General features: G+C 41.7%; 1 protein-coding gene across 4 annotated transcripts in view; it reads right to left on the minus strand.

Moving 5' to 3' along the window:
* The window catches only part of ARHGEF3 (Rho guanine nucleotide exchange factor 3), a 320,726-nt gene that overhangs the window by 96,416 nt on the left and 208,115 nt on the right, over window positions 1-16,195 (minus strand). The gene's annotated exons all lie outside the window — the stretch shown is intronic.

Below are 16,195 nucleotides of genomic sequence, written 5' to 3' on the forward strand. Positions count from 1 at the left end.
GCAGGCTTCCCACTGAGCAGGGAGCCCAACACAGGGCTTGATCCCAAGACCCTGGGATCATGACCTGAACCAAAGGCAGCTGGTTAACAACTGAGCCACCCAGGCAACCCTGGATCAGAGATTTAAATGTAAATATGAAAACATAAAACAGCTAGAAGAAGATGGGCAAATTCCCTAATGTAGGGGAGATTTTCAATGACTCAAAGTCCAGAAGAAAACATTAATAGATCTTTTTATCATAAGATTTAATAAAATAGAAAACCCTTCTATGTGAAAAACAAAATGACAAGAGCATCATAAGCAAAGTCAAAAGGAAAACTGGGGGAAAATACCTGCAAATCATCTCAGAAAGCTCTAATCTCCATAATATATAAGACCTCCTAGAAATCAAGAAGCAAAGGACCAATGATCATTCCTGTATGACTGTGTGTCTGATTAGTGTGAAAACATTCATGAAGAGCAAAGCGACTTATGATGCATGAGTGTTTTAAGGGCTAGTAGAGTGACTTAAGGACTTGGTGGCCCCAATTCAAGTCCCAGCCCTGCCACTTTCTAGTCTGTGACTTGGATGAATTATTTCATCTGTGTGAGCTTTGTTTTTCTCAGCTGTAAAGTGGGGATTATAATAGTATCCAACCTTGCAGTGCCATTCCAAGGATCAAATATGTTGTGAATGTGCTCAGTGACTGTCACATAGTAAGTGCTCAATAAATGCGTGTTGTTAATATTCCAGTAGAGATTTTAAAATAAACAACACAAAAAATAAATAATTGGGGGCACCTGGGTGGTTCAGTGGGTTAAAGCCTCTGCCTTCGGCTCAGGTCATGATCTCGGGGTCCTGGGATGGAGCCCCGCATCGGGCTCTCTGCTCGGCAGGGAGCCTGCTTCCCTCTCACTCTGCCTGCCTCTCTGCCTACTTGTGATTTTTGTCTGTCAAATAAATAAATAAAATTTTAAAAAAAATTATATTGTGAACATAAACCGGAGATCTTGTAGATACTCAGATGTAAAGCCCAAGGTAAAGTAATAAAGTATCAACACAGTGGATAACTAGTAAGATCCTATCTTACAAATACGGTTGTATTTATTACGATTTCCCCTTTTCAAATGAAGACACTGAGACTCAGAGGGGTTAAATGACTTGCTTCAGGTAGCAGATATTAAGTGATAAAACTAAGATTTAACTCCAGCTATGACTGGCTTTGAAAGCTGGGTGTTTGTTTTGCTATGCCATTCTGTTTCTCTGTAATTTAAAGCTAAGAAACAAATTGTCCAACTAAGCAGTTGCAGGAAAAGACATCCAGAGCTGCAGAAGTTCTGAAGATTCCAGCCCTCAGGTAGAGGAACAGACTCTGGCCCAGAAGTAAAACTTGCCATCTGTGGGTACTTGCCTCTGAGTGGGATGGAGAAAGATCTGGGTTTTAGCAGATCTTAGCCACATGTTGCTACTGACTGTTCTTTTGATTGCTCAGAAAGGTTAACGAGATCTCTTCTGTGGCTGTGGGTAGAGGGGAACATGTACCGCTATCTCTTTGGGACAGACTTTTATAGGACACAATTTGTCCGGGCTCCAGGTGAGTCTACAACCAGGGGCTTTTCTCACCTCCCAGAAGCTGGTTCCCTGGTTCCAGCATCCTGCTTGTCTGATGCATGACTGGGATAATCATGCCCCCATATTCGGCCCAGGTTTTTCAAAGCCCATAGCTGGAATACTCTGGAATACATTGCTACCTCTGAGGCCCTACTGCTGAAATGAGGGTCTGCCTAAGCCAGAGAAATGAGATGTCCTTCCCCAGCATCCCTGTAAGAAGAAATGCCTTCTGAATGACAAGCCTGCCAACCCCCAACAGATATGGCTTTTCAGAGCAGGCACAGAACTCTGACACTCTTTTTGGTGGAAATTCCAGTACATTTTTGTTGCCTTTTCATCTTTGGAATGCTGATTGAAAAGCCTGAAGCTATAATGTTCTAACAAACAGTGGAACTGTCTTGGCTCTCTGAAACGGCAGCATTTCAGGGGTCAAGGAGAGAGCCCTCCCATTAGCCTCAACAATCAATGGGTTACATAAAGAAGGATTTGTTTTTGACCTCTAAGGATGAGATCCCCAGAATGCAAGGATTTTAGCAATATTCACCAAATCTACCAAGTTTGGGACCATCTTCCAGCCTCCAGATAATAGCGACAGTGTCTAGGGTTTACTATCTGCTGAGTACATTATAGTACTCTACAATGTCTCAGAAGAAAGGTTAATATGATCCCCCCAGTTTATGGAGAAGGTAACTGAAACACAGAGAGGTTGTGTAATTTGCCCACCATCACAGAGCTCCTAAGTGATACAACTGGGGCTTGAACCCCAGTAATGTGACTGGAGGCTGCTCTCTTAACCAGAATGTTACACTGTTCCTCCAGATGATTAATGGTGGTGGTGATGGTGGAAGGGGGGGATGGTGGTGCTAATGATGGGATGATGATGATCCTATGTCCTTGGCCCCATGCTAAACATCTCCCATACATTATTACATGAAGTCTGATCTTCCAGCAAGTTCCATTAGTTTCACTGCCTCGATCTACTTCTTCCCACCTTGCCTGCCATGGTCCCAGCCCAAGCTGCCTTCCTTTTTTAACTGGACTGTGCAATATCCCGCTGACTGTTATCCCTGCTGCAAACCTTGTGTATAGGACCCCCCCCCCCCACCACCACCACATTACAGCTGCCGGAAGGATCACCTGGATGCTAAGATCACAGCACTCACCCTCCAGCAGTTCCCACTGCACTTAGACTAAAATCCCAATTCTTTGCTACAACTGATGAGGCCCGACAGGATCCGGCCCTACTGACCTGTCAGACCTCGTGCTCCCGCTTCTCTCCTCCTCCCACACAAGACTGTAGCACAACCTTCTTTCCTTCGTGATCACTGCCAGCCAGGATGTTTGTACTGGCTGTTTCCCCTGCGCCCCAATCCTTGCCAGGCTGTCTCTTTTTTGTCATTGAGGCATCAACTCAAAAGACCCCTCCTCAGAAGGACCCACCTGAACTCTGAGCTCTAATAGATCTCTAACCCCCATCTCGCTTCCTGTCCCCCACCCAACCGCCTCAAGACCAGTGTACTGTTAGTTCCCATCGGGGTTACTCTGTCCTTCACATTTGCTGTTCTATCACCAGCACCTCAAATGGTGCTTGGCCCTGAGTGGGAGCCCACCAAATATTTACCGATGAAATCACTGAGTTATCTCACTCCTCTCAAGAACACCATTGAAGAAACAAGGCTTTGTAACCTGCAGTGACACTCCCAAGGCCATTTAAGTCTAGCAAGTGGCAGTTAACTCCAGAGTCCACACTCTTAACCCAGACAATAACTGGCTCTGTGACCCTGACTTTTCACCCCATTTCTCTGCATTTCCGTGTCATCCTCACTTTAAGATAAGAAGATGGCAGATCTTGCCTCTTGACTACCTTCTAAGAGTATCTGGAGTTAAGAGCCCATGTTTCTCACATGTAAACAACGAATCATGGAACACTACATCAAAAACTAATGATGTACTGTGTGAGGACTAACATAACATAATAAAAAAAAAGAAAGAGCCCATGTTTCTAACTGTTAGAGCAGGAGCTGACAAACTGTCCTGTAAAGGGCAGATAATAACCATTTTAGGCTCTGTGGGCTACTCCATTCTGTTGATGCCATACAGAAACAAAGACAATAAGTAAATTAAAATGTAGTTGTTTCAATAAAACTTTATTTCTAAAAACAGGCAGTAGGCCAAGGGCACCTGGGTGGCTCAATGGGTTAAGTGACCGACTCTTGGTTTCAGCTTAGGTCATGATCTCAGGGTCATGGGACTGAGCCCCGCACTGGGCTTGTGCTCAGTGGGGAGTCTTAAGATTCTCTCCCTCTGCCCCTCCCTCCACACTTGGTCATATGTGTGTACTCGCACACGTGGGCTCTCTCTCTCTCTGTCACAATCAATCAATGTATAAAATAGAGAGTAGGCCAGAACTAGTTGTAGTTTGATGATACCTGCACTAGACTGCTTCGAAAGAAGTCTGCAGTTTTCATCTATCATTCAGTTTTGTTTTGTTTTTCATTTTCCAGTTATTATGAGGCCTGGTAAAGAATGAGGATCTCTTCCCAGAATAGAGTATGTTTTAAGAAAAGTCAAGGTTTCCTCTGCAGTTCCATATTAACCAGTCATCATATTCATAGGAAAGGATGGACACTCTTCTGGTTTTTTCTGGATCTGACTTAAGTAATCTTTGGGTGATCCTGGGGACAGGGGATTCTCTAACAGGAAAGCGGACTTTTGCCCAGCTCAAGGAGGAGTCAGGAGGGTAAATATCTGCTGATGAGTCACCGGGGAATCAGGAACCTTGACATTTCTCCTAAATCGGGAGGTGTAAGGATGCTTTCGGTCAAGAGGGGCCAGTGGAGGATGTATGGGAAGAGTTTACCGACTAGAGGGTCAGGATCCAGTGGGATCTTAGGAGGTGGGCAGAGGTCTGAGATGGACAAGAAGGCAGCTTTTCTCATGCTGAGCTTGCATGCTCTGGGTATTTTGCATCTGGTATATTTATATATTTATAAGAAATTTATATAGATATACATATATTTTTTAGAAATTTTTAAAAATCATAGCAAATGCTATGGGCGATATGTAATAAATGCTGACATTCTCATCATCCAGAATTAAGAATTCAATGCTCTGTTAAAGTTGCTTCCAGTACTTTCTTTTTATATGCAAAAGAAAGAAAACATTACTAATATATCTAACATCTCCTTTTCATAGAAGTTCAGCCCCATGTCCTACCTCTAGCCACCCCAGCGGCAACTACTATTATGGTTTAGGTGTATATATTACCTGTCCACTCATCATTACAACAATTTTTTTCATTGAGATAAAATTCATTATTTTAACTCTTTTAAAATATACAGCTCAGTGGTGATCAGTTTATTTATAATATTATGCAACCATCACCACTATCTAATTACAGAACACTCTATCAACCCACCAAACACCCTCCCCTTACCCAAAAGCCCCAAATCTCCTCTCCTCCCAGTCCTTGCAAGCACTAAGCCTCTGTCTTTATGGATTTGCCTGTGCTGGTCATTTCGTGTAAATGGGATCATAATATATGTGATCTTCTGTATCTGGTGTGTTATTTTATATAGATCTAGTTAAAAGCTTAACTGTATCTAGCATCCCTTACACTGTATTTTATCTGCTCTCTTATTTAGGGATAATTTGATTTTCTTCTTTTTCTTGTTTTTTTTTTTTTTTCTTTTTTTTTTCCTGTTACAGAAATCATTGCTTTTCATTTCCCTGACACACCACCTTCTCCATTGCTGGGACTGGTTCTGTGAAGCTCAAACATATATACAGCAGGATCACAGGATATACACATTTACACTCTTACCAGATGTTCAGATTCTTTTTAAACAGACATTTGGAAATGCAAATGCAAGTCTGGATCACACTTCAGGAGACTCCTTAGCCTCCCGTGTAATTCACACCTGCACATCTGCCAGGCTGGGTAGCTATTCAATTTTTCTGAATATTCAATACTCTTAAGTGCCGTTGCAAGCATTCTGACGCAGAGGTGGTGTGATGAACTGATCCTTCTGCATTGTATCTGTCAGACCAGTGGCTTCCAGGATGTGGTCCTGGGAGCAGCAACATAAGCATCACCTGGGAACTTGTGAGGAAAGCAGATTCTTAGGCCTCCTCCCAGACCTGAGTCCTCAGTGGGGTGCTGATTGATGTTAAAATGTGAGAACCACTGTATTAAGCTTTCCCATTTTACAAGTCAGAAGCAGACTCCCTAGGACCCTGCAATTGCACTACACGGTATTTACTCCAAAGATACAGATGTAGTGAAAAGAAGGGCCATCTGAACCCCAATGTTCATAGCGGCAATGGCCACCGTCACCAAACTGTGGAAAGAACCAAGATGCCCTTCAACACACGGATGGATCAAGAAGATGTGGTCCACATACACAATGGAGTATTATGCCTCCATCAGAAAGGATGAATACCCAACTTTTGTAGCAACATGGATGGGACTGGAGGAGATTATGCTGAGTGAAATAAGTCAAGCAGAGAGAGTCAAGTATCATATGATTTCACTTACTTGTCGAGCATAAGGAATAACTCGGAGAACTTTGGGAGAAGGAAAGGAGAAGGGAGTTGGGGGAAATCGGAGGGGGAGACAAACCATGAGAGACTGTGGACTGTGAGAAACAAACTGAGGGTTTTGGAGGGGAGGGGTTGGGGGGTTGGGTGAGCCTCCACGTGGGTATTTAGGAGGGCACGTATTGCATGGAGCACTGGGTGTGGTGCATAAAAAATGAATCTTGGAACACTGAAAAAATAAAGTTTAAATATAAAAAAAAAAAGGGAAAAGCAAAGGAGAAGGACCAATCACCTAATTGTGATCCTGAAGTCTACAGGTGAAGAAAGGAGGGGGCACTTTATACTACAGAGTCTATGGCCCATAGGGAGAGGGCTTGGGACAGTGGCACAAGAGGAGGCTCCAGGCAGAGACAGCAGCGACTGAATCCTGCAGGACTGAATCCCTGGCAAGCCTCTTCAACTTCCCTTTGTCTTACCTCACAGGATCTGTGAGGGTTAAAATAGATGTTACAGGGACGCCTGGGTGGCTCAGTGGGTTAAGCTGCTGCCTTCGGCTCAGGTCATGATCCCAGGGTCCTGGGATCAAGTCCTGCATCGGGCTCCTTGCTCGGCAGGGAGCCTGCTTCTCTCTCTGCCTGTTTGGATGCTCTCTCCTTCTCTCTGACAAATAAATAAATAAATAAAATTAAAAAAAATAGATGTTACACAAAAAGTCCTATGTTGCACCGTTCGATTTATAGGATAATGTCTAGGATCGGTAAACCCACAGATAGAAAGTAGATCAGTGGTGGGGCACCTGGGTGGCTCAGTGGGTTAAGCCTCTGCCTTCAGCTCAGGTCATGATCTCAGGGTCCTGGGATCGAGCCCCACATCAGGCTCTCTGCTCAGCGGGGAGCCTGCTTCCTCCTCTCTCTCTGCCTGCCTCTCTGCTTACTCGTGATCTCTCTCTGTCAAATAAATAAATAAAAAATAAAAAAAAAAGAAAGTAGATCAGTGGTTGGTTACTCTTGGCTGGGAGGAGGGAGAGAGGGAGTAACTGCTTAACAGGTATGGGGTTTCTCTTTAGAGTGATGAAAATGTTTGGAACTAGATAGAAGGGTTTCACTAACATTGTGAGTATATTAAATGCCACAGAATTGTACACTTAATTCATTTATATTTTTAGAGTGCCCAGGAGCTAGCTACACATCCAAACCACCTGGAAAACTTATTAGAAATGCAGATTCTCAGTCTCACTTATTATTATTGCAAAATTGCTCTCTGGAGTTACAGAGACCACATTTTATTTGAGTATTTTAATAATTTTTTAAAGTAATCTCTACACCTAATGTGAGGCTTGAACTCATGACCCCGAGATCAAGAGTCACGTGCTCTACCGACTGAGCCAGCCAGGTGCTCACATATGTTTTAAAATAGTTGCTTTTGTGGCGCCTGGGTGGCTCAGTGGGTTAAAGCCTCTGCCTTCAGCTCAAGTCATGATTCCAGGGTCTTGGGATCGAGTCCCGCGTTGGGCTCTCTGCTCAGCAGGGAGTCTGCTTCCCTTCCTCTCTCTCTGCCTGCCTCTCTGCCTACTTGTGATCTCTGTCTGTCAAATAAATAAATAAAATCTTTAAAAAAAAATAGTTGCTTTTATGTTATATAAAGTTTACCTGAATTAAATAAAAAGAGAGATATTACATGGAAAAATGCTCCACAAAGCACTGGGTATGAAGTAGAAATCAGCTATCATTATTGTAAAAAGTTGACTTTGTAGTAAGAAAGACTGGAAGCAGGCTATATGTCCAAGGATAGTAGATTAATTAAAGTTAGTTCCCAGCTGAACAATCTGATATTATGTAGATATTAAGAATAATAAGGGGCATATATGTATAAATAAGAAAATGTTCATGTGTAAGAACAAGAAATCCATAAACACTATCTGCACATCATATCCCCCTATTTGCCTGAGCACATAATTCTACATTCAGGGGAGCTCAATGCCAAAATAGTAACAGTAACTCTGGGTAGTGCAATCAGGACAAAATAATCTTTCTTTAGGTTTGTTTTTATTTTATAGTTTTCTACAACATCCACATAATGCTACTATAATAAAGAAATAAAATTTGAAAAATAAGTGCATTAGGATGCTTTTTCCTTAAAGACTAACAGTAGTGAATCCTTAACTAAAAGTATTTTGAATATAAATTCCCTAAGTTATCAATCATTTTGTGTTTATGATTTTATTATCAGGCTTTCTCAAAACAGAGGCATGCCCATGTCACATGCATTGAAATGAAACAATTGCCAAGACATGCTAAATATTAAATAAAAGCATTAATTCAGACTAAAATGTCATTCATTGTTTAATTAATCGCCATTTCTACTTCCAAAGGCCCAAGCCACATGGAAAGACAATATTGCTCCCTTGGAAGAACTACTGAGCTTTAGCAGAAAGGCTTAAACACACAACGCTCTCCCCACTTTTCGCACAGACAGAAGATGACCTGTAAGGTCCAACAGAGCTCAGGCCGGATGGCTAAAATGGGGCCTGATAAAGTGCCCTGTGGCTGAGTCATCCTCAGTTCACACTTGACCTCTGGGAAAAAGACAGTAAAGAAGCTGAATCATTCACCTCCACAAGGACTTCCTGTGCAAGAAAGATTCTCATACAGAGAAGAAATGACTTAACTCTGGGTTTCCTCAATTTCCCCAAAGAGAGAAAAATCACTTCCCTTAGGAAAACTGCTGGTGTTTAGTGTGAGCATTTCTGCAGCAAAAATCCCTCTTGGCACAGCTCAGCAGGCAAAGGTATCATGTTTACATCTGATTAGTGTAAGCCATTCCATCATTCTTCCTTGCTTCCATCCTCTCTCTCCATCCTCCAGTCCCCATGCTTAAAAGTCAACTCCTCATGACTGCATAGAGTTAGCAATTTTAGGAAGAAACAGACTGAAAACCAGATGCTTGTTTTTGATCAATCGTTGATGAAAAGCTTCTAAAGGAATAAAAGCCATCTACTCCCTCTAGGGAACATGGCCTTCTTTAGGATGGGATTTTTTTCTGGATTCTTTCATACTTCCTTTGTGCACAGAAAGGTAACACTAACTTCAGTCCATTACTATCTGGGGGGTGGTAAGGAGACAGCTGACATTTTTAATTAAAAGAGAGTTCTGGAACATTCTAAATCCCACCCCGGGATTACTCTAAAAAACTGTGTCACACATTCACTCAGTGCTTCATACACTCACTCATCCAGAGTCCCCACGTGGGTCTGACACAATCTTGCACCTGAAATTCCGGATGGGATTCCAACCTTTTCCCCGTTCACCTGGAGTTTTTTTTTTGTTTTTTTTTTTTTCTTGTTTTGTCCTATGCTGAATGATGTTCTGAAGATCCTTATGAAAGACAACCAGATGAGACAAAGACATTCTGTACAGGCCAATGGTTAGTCCGCATTATGTAGTTTTTATTTCACTTTCTCCCCGATGGCCCATCCTCCAAATAGTCAGCATGAACACATGCTTTCAGAGATGCAGAGTCTACAGAAAGCACACTTTATTTGATAAACCAATGACTTCCTAAAGAAAGTGAAGAGTCAGGATCAGAATCAGAAGGTTCAGAAAATTTATTTTGAGCTGTTGAAAAAGACTGGCACTAAATTGTTGATTAAAAAGAACAGCGATGACCTGGTGAAGGGGACTGAGAGATACAGGCTTCCAGTGACAGAATGAACAGGGATAAAGGTACAGCACAGGGGACTATAGTCAATGCCATTGTAATAGTGTAATATGGTGACAGATGGTAGCTACATGTTGGGTGGGCATAGTAGAAAGCATATACTTGTTGAATCACTGTTTTGTACACCTGAAACTAATGTGATATGGTGTGTCAACGATACGTCTGTAAAATAAATAAATAAATATTTAAAAATTAAAAAATAGAAAAATTTTAAATACAAATAAAAAAAGAGTGGTGATGCCTAAAGCCCAGAGAAGAGTCTAATTAGGAAACTTTATTTCAAAGGAAATAAAGGAGGCATGCAGAGTCCATCTTCTTCCTCTGCGACCATATTGAGAGAAGAGTGTGGCTCGCTGGGGTCCTGGGGGATGAAATCCTTGCCTCCTGGTCCAGCATTAGCACCACAATCCTGCCAGCTGAGCTAACTGGAATGGACTGCTCAATGGAATTAGTCTTTCACTTTTAATTGGCTGAAAACCTGCCAAGAAGTTTTGCTTAAGGGTCCACCCAGCAGAAAACACGAGGAGGGGTCCTGTGACGACCAATGGGAATCGAAGAGGATGACTATTCATTAAGGAGGTTATGTCATGAAGCTGCTTGAAGCTGCAGGGTAAGGAAATGCTGCAGGGTGGGGAGAGAGGGGCTTGGCCAGAGCCGGTGGGAGCCTGCCCCTGGTAAACCCTGGGTTCCAAGGTTCCCAGCCCCGGCAGATGAGGTCACAACAAACTACAACAGGTCTTGACAAACAGTTTCCTCCCAGGAGTCAGTAAGTCACCTGAAAAAGATTAGTTCTATTTGTCTGAATTTACCCCAGTGTGAACACACTCCCAGAATGGTCCAGGCAGGGCTGTTTCCTTTGCTACTGTGCAAACAGCCACTCAGACAACTCAACTCTAGAACCTCAGGTTATAGCTTCTTCAGCAGGTGCAAGAGCTCATATTTCTCACAGTCTTTAAATGTGGGAATTGACATCAAGATGCCCTGAAGTGTATATTCTTGCTTAAGAATTTCTCTCCTGGGAAAAAATCCTTTTGAATGTGTGCAAAACTGTAGCTACAAAGACTACCACAGGATTATTTATATTTTTAAAAAATGGAAACAACTTAAATATCATTCTATATGTGCTAAATATAGCCATAAAATGCAATATTATGTGGCCTTTCAAAATAATGGCATATAAAATAAACTTATCTACATTTCCCAATTTTTCTACAATATACAAATATTATTATAAAGCCTATAAAAACTGCAGTGGGGAAAAATAATGTAAAATTTCACATAGGTTCATGTTTACACAGTTAAAATGATAATTTAAACTCACTGGAAGAAAATAATACCAGGGTGAGCTTTCTCTGATAAAAACTTTGCATAAGACAGATATTCTTTCCCATTTTTTAAATATTAAAATCTGGATTCTAGTACTGAAATTATCACTAACCTTTGCATTGTTACTTATCAAAACCTGGTAAAAAACTGGAAAATAAAATAATAAAAAGGCTTTAAAAAAATATCATGAAATCCATATACTGACAGGAACCTCATTTACAGGCAGTCTTCCTTTCCATAACTCTGAGAAGCCCTACTGCATGGTTATAAAATCTGCCCAGGTTAGTAGCTGAAGTGTAAATGTGAGAAAGTCTGCCACAAACAAACAAAAAAAAAAGGCTGATGGCAGAGAATAGTAACAGCTGGCAGCCTGGTAATGTGAGAAGGTCTAGGAAAAACCATGGCAAGCTGACCTAAGGACTCAAAAAAGCACTGATTCCTGGGGCCGACCAGCCCTAAAACATTAAGAGGTCAATGCAATATAGCAAAATATAGTGACTGATGCTCATTCCACAGTGGCAAATGATAGTTTGTAAAATCTGTCTCAACAGACAGGAGAACATAGTTTCTATTATATAATGAGATAAATGTGTGCCATTGCATATATACATTTTAAAAGTAGGATTTTATATCCATTTATGTATTGGTGCATGTATAGGTGTGTGTGTGTGAGTGTGTGTGTGTGAGAGAGAGAGAGAGAGAGACTTGGTGTTTTGTTTTTTTTTTTAATTTGGGTTTTTAAAGGAGAATGTGCAGTAAAATTCAAATAAATCATAGTGTCTTTAGGAATACTGTATCAATATGACTTTTTTGATTTTGACAAATGTGATTATGTAAAATATTAACATTAGGGGAAGGTGAGTGAAGGGTATACAGGAACTCTACCAGATTTGCTTTTCTGTCAATCTAAAATTATTCCAGAAAGAAAGTTTACTTAAAATATAGAGCAACAGGGGCACCTGGGTGGCTCAGTGGGTTAAGCCTCTGTCTTCAGTTCAGGTCATGATCTCAGGATCGGGATCAAGCCCGGCATCGGGCTCTCTGCTCAGCCGGGAGCCTGCTTCCCCCTCCCGCTCTGCCTGCCCCTCTGACTACTTGTGATCTCTCTCTCCCTCCCTGTCAAAAAAATAAATAAAATCTTAAGAAGATATTCAGAGCAACAACAAAAAGAATAAGGGTTGGTTATTTAAATGTATTTTCTACCCCCTGCACCTCTCCCCAAATCTCAAGGGGTCTGGTAACTAAGGTTTTACTGATTGGATCTGCATGCATCCATGCAGCACTGCCAAGACCCTTTCACTCTAGGTGGCTATCTTCCTTTAGCATCTGATAGCTCACAGCAAAATATAACATTTAACCATTCACTGCCCTGGGAAAAGGACCGATTTCCTATAAAAGAGCACTGAGAAAGTGAGCCTGGACCTCAGATTTGCAAATGGTAGAACACCATAGGACCCCAGGGCTCTCAGGACCGGAAGAGCTTCATCTGACAGGAAGCCCCGTAAGGATGACCTCAACAACCACATCCCAGGCATTATCTCATCTTGGCAGTATGTCATCCTCTACATTTTCCCTCAAGTTGCTAAGAGGAAATGGGAAATGAGATGCAGCTCCAGCAGCCCACCTTGCTGGTGGGTAGATATTTTTAGCACTTTGAAGCAAAGAGGTTACTTTTGAAGACTATCCCAGACATTCTGCAAAGGAGAGACGGAGACTTTCTCCACTACACTCTAATGAAAAACCCATGCTGTGCTTAGAGCCAGCCAACAATGGTCAGCAACAGGAAAAAACATTCTGCTTCAGGGGGCTGTAAATATTTACCATGTCTGACAGTTTATTTACTGCTCAGTGATCATGCAAAACAAATGTTCTAGGACAAGACACAGGCTGTGTTCCCACAGGCTCATAGTTTGAAATCTGGAAAGGAGCAGAGATGTCATCAAGTTTGCACATTTTACAGACTAGAAGGTTGAGGCTCCAAGTATGCTCCCACCAAATGTCTCCTTTTAAAACATCTTTAGGGGCGCCTGGGTGGCTCAGTTGGTTAAAGCCTCTGCCTTTGGCTCAGGTCATGATCCCAGGGTCCTGGGATCGAGCCCTAGTCGGGCTCAGCAGGGAGCTTGCTTCCTCCTCTCTCTCTCTTTCTCTCTGCCTGCCTCTCTGCCTACTTGTGATCTCTGTCTGTCAAATCAATAAATAAAAATCTTTAAAGCATCTTTATTACAACACACATCCCCTGTTCACTGTTCATACGTTTGTCTTTTGCATGAGATTAGAAGTGTGCATTTGCCAAAGGACTTAGTACCGCGAGCTTCATAAGCGTCAATAAAAGTCTGAGACACCAGGATGGAAGCCTAGCTCTGCCCTGACTCATATTCTCAGGACTTTCTTTACTGCACCTAATTTTAAATCTGAGAAGACAAATCCTACTCTTGAAAGGCTGAAACTACAGCCAGGAGTACATTGGAAATTCACTTGCTGATATATTATAAAATTAATATGATCTATTCAAAATTTAAAAAAAATTAGTCTTTCGCTCATTTCATCAGATAAAGACTAACATGTCTTCTTTTTGAAGTTAAGAATTTTTAGGATGTTATCAAATTTCACGGGTAGGAAGATTTACTGAGATAGAAGAGATTTTCAAAAACAGTGAGGTGGAAACGGAAATGTTCCTGTTATTAACATACACAAAGTTGCACCATGCCAAAGAAACCCTTCAGCTCTAGAATGTATCTATGTGATCTGAAGAATGCTTAAATTAGCACTCCAGGCTGCAAACTTGCTGAAAACCCTTTTCTTTACCTCAAATGCATGAGTACCTCCCGTTCCTCATCTGAACTAATCAAGTTCAGGGTAAAGCAAAATGGCAAATTAAGATCCCAGGATATGTCACCCGGTGTCTCAATAGCAAGACCGAGAAAAACGGATCTGGCTTGAGTCTTTGCCTGCGGTAGCAATGGTAGAGAAAGCTCAGTCACCCCACTAGTTGATCAGGCAGAGGTTCCAAGGCAGCAACAAGGAGAACCTGGGAGTATCCTAATGGGTGGTCTTCCCAAACCAAATCACCTTTTCAGCCACAGCACACTCCTTTGTTCTATTACGTGCGAACTTCGATCTTCGCTGGCCTCCACTGAGGCACAACTTACCCAATTAGCTGCCATCAGCTCTGCCAGGCTCCCACTCTCCCACTCTCTCCATCAAGGCAGTCATTTAAAAGCCAAGTAGCTGAGGAAACTTCACTTTTCTAAGTACAAAGTTAACTAGCAAGTGCTAGAGCCAGAGCAGATGTATGTGATACAAAATTTAAACACAAGCACCCACAATCTGATGAGATGTTTCTTAGGCTTTAGTTACATAGTTTCATACTAGAGACTTCACCCCCACAAAGACCATTTAATTAGAAAAATTCTTGGGTATGATTCTGTGCATTTCAGAATAGCTATGTAATCGCTTTGATTCTGTGTTTTGCCTTTTTCAGCCATCAGACTGATTTGCCATAGGTAATGCCATGCAGTATAGCCAAAATGTTAATTTAAAAAGGATCAAAAGGGAACAGTTTAGGGGAACAGCCCCCCCTTACACACATACAAATTTCTAAAACAAGAAATTGATCACTGAACCATCACCAAAAAATGACAACATGTATTACAGATATTATATTTAATCAAGATCTTGGCATTTGTTTACTATCTGCAAAGATACATATTTTTTTTTTTGCTAAATAATTTGTAAGCACTACACATTATGTTTTATAGATGTTAGCTCAGGTAATCCTAACAATTACCCAGCAAGGTAGGAACCACTAATAAACCGACTTGGAGGTGAGGAAATTCAAGACTAAGAAGGTTAAGCCCTCAGATTATTAAGTTAGTTGTGGAGACAATATTTGAACCCAGATCCTCCCCAAAGCTCATCCCATTTCTGACAATGTTTCCCAAAACATGGTCCATGTACCATGATTAGAATGCGAGATTTTTATTTATTTTAGTGGAGCCCAATGTAAGGCTTGAACTCACAACCCCGAGATTAAGACCTGAGCTGGGATTGAGTCAGATACTCAAATCGACTGAGTCATCCAGGCATGAGAGATTTTAAGATGCACATGGATACATTCATTTTTGGTTTAATAATTACACATGTGTTTATTTTTAACGTGGATTAGAAAAAATTATTCAACTAGCAGATCAAACTTGGATCTTATTGCTTAGGACCTAGTTAATTTAGCATCGGTTACATACTTTACAAGAGCTAGAGAGATAGTCAAGATAGTCACGAGATAGTCATGCCATGTCTTCTAAGGAATTAAGTGATCTGACCCCCCAAAGGATGGAAACCATACCAGTGTCATTAGCCTGGCACCCAGCTGATTTAATCAGCCTAGACATTAAGTGATTCCTCACAGATGCCTAGAATCCAATGCTTTTACTTGCAAAGAAGAGTTTCTTTTTAAAACCCCTCTCTTCTCCATCAACTAACCCCCTTATTTACCTCACCCCCCACCCCCAACACACACATTCGTCTGGTCCTGGGAGGTTACCCAACATAAGGTGAAGTGATTGAGACCAGACATATCTAGAAGGAAAGAGACCTGCCCCCTCATCCCTCTCGCCAACATGGCTCATCACAGAAGCCACCCTACAGTGGCCACAGCTGACTGTTAGCAAGCACCCTGTTCAGACAAAGGCCAGACATCAAAACTCCACCAGACTGAGAAACCTCAGGGGTGGGGGGTGGGGGGTGGGGGGAAGTCCTCTTGGTTACATGGTATGGTATTTTTAGTTTATCCTTTTTCTCTGTCATTGAAAGGACTTTATAACTTTTGGCTGTGGCTCTTTAAGCAGCAGTATATATATATATATATATATATATATATATATTTTTTTTTTTTTTTTAAGATTTTATTTATTTCTTTGTCGGAGAGAGAGGGAGAAAGAGCGAGCGAGCACAGGCAGAGTGTCAGGCAGAGGCAGAGGGAGAAGCAGGCTCCCTGCCGAGCAAGGAGCCCAATGTGGGACTCCA

The sequence above is a fragment of the Meles meles genome, chromosome 20 (assembly GCF_922984935.1).
Source record: "Meles meles chromosome 20, mMelMel3.1 paternal haplotype, whole genome shotgun sequence".
Lineage (NCBI taxonomy): Eukaryota > Metazoa > Chordata > Mammalia > Carnivora > Mustelidae > Meles > Meles meles.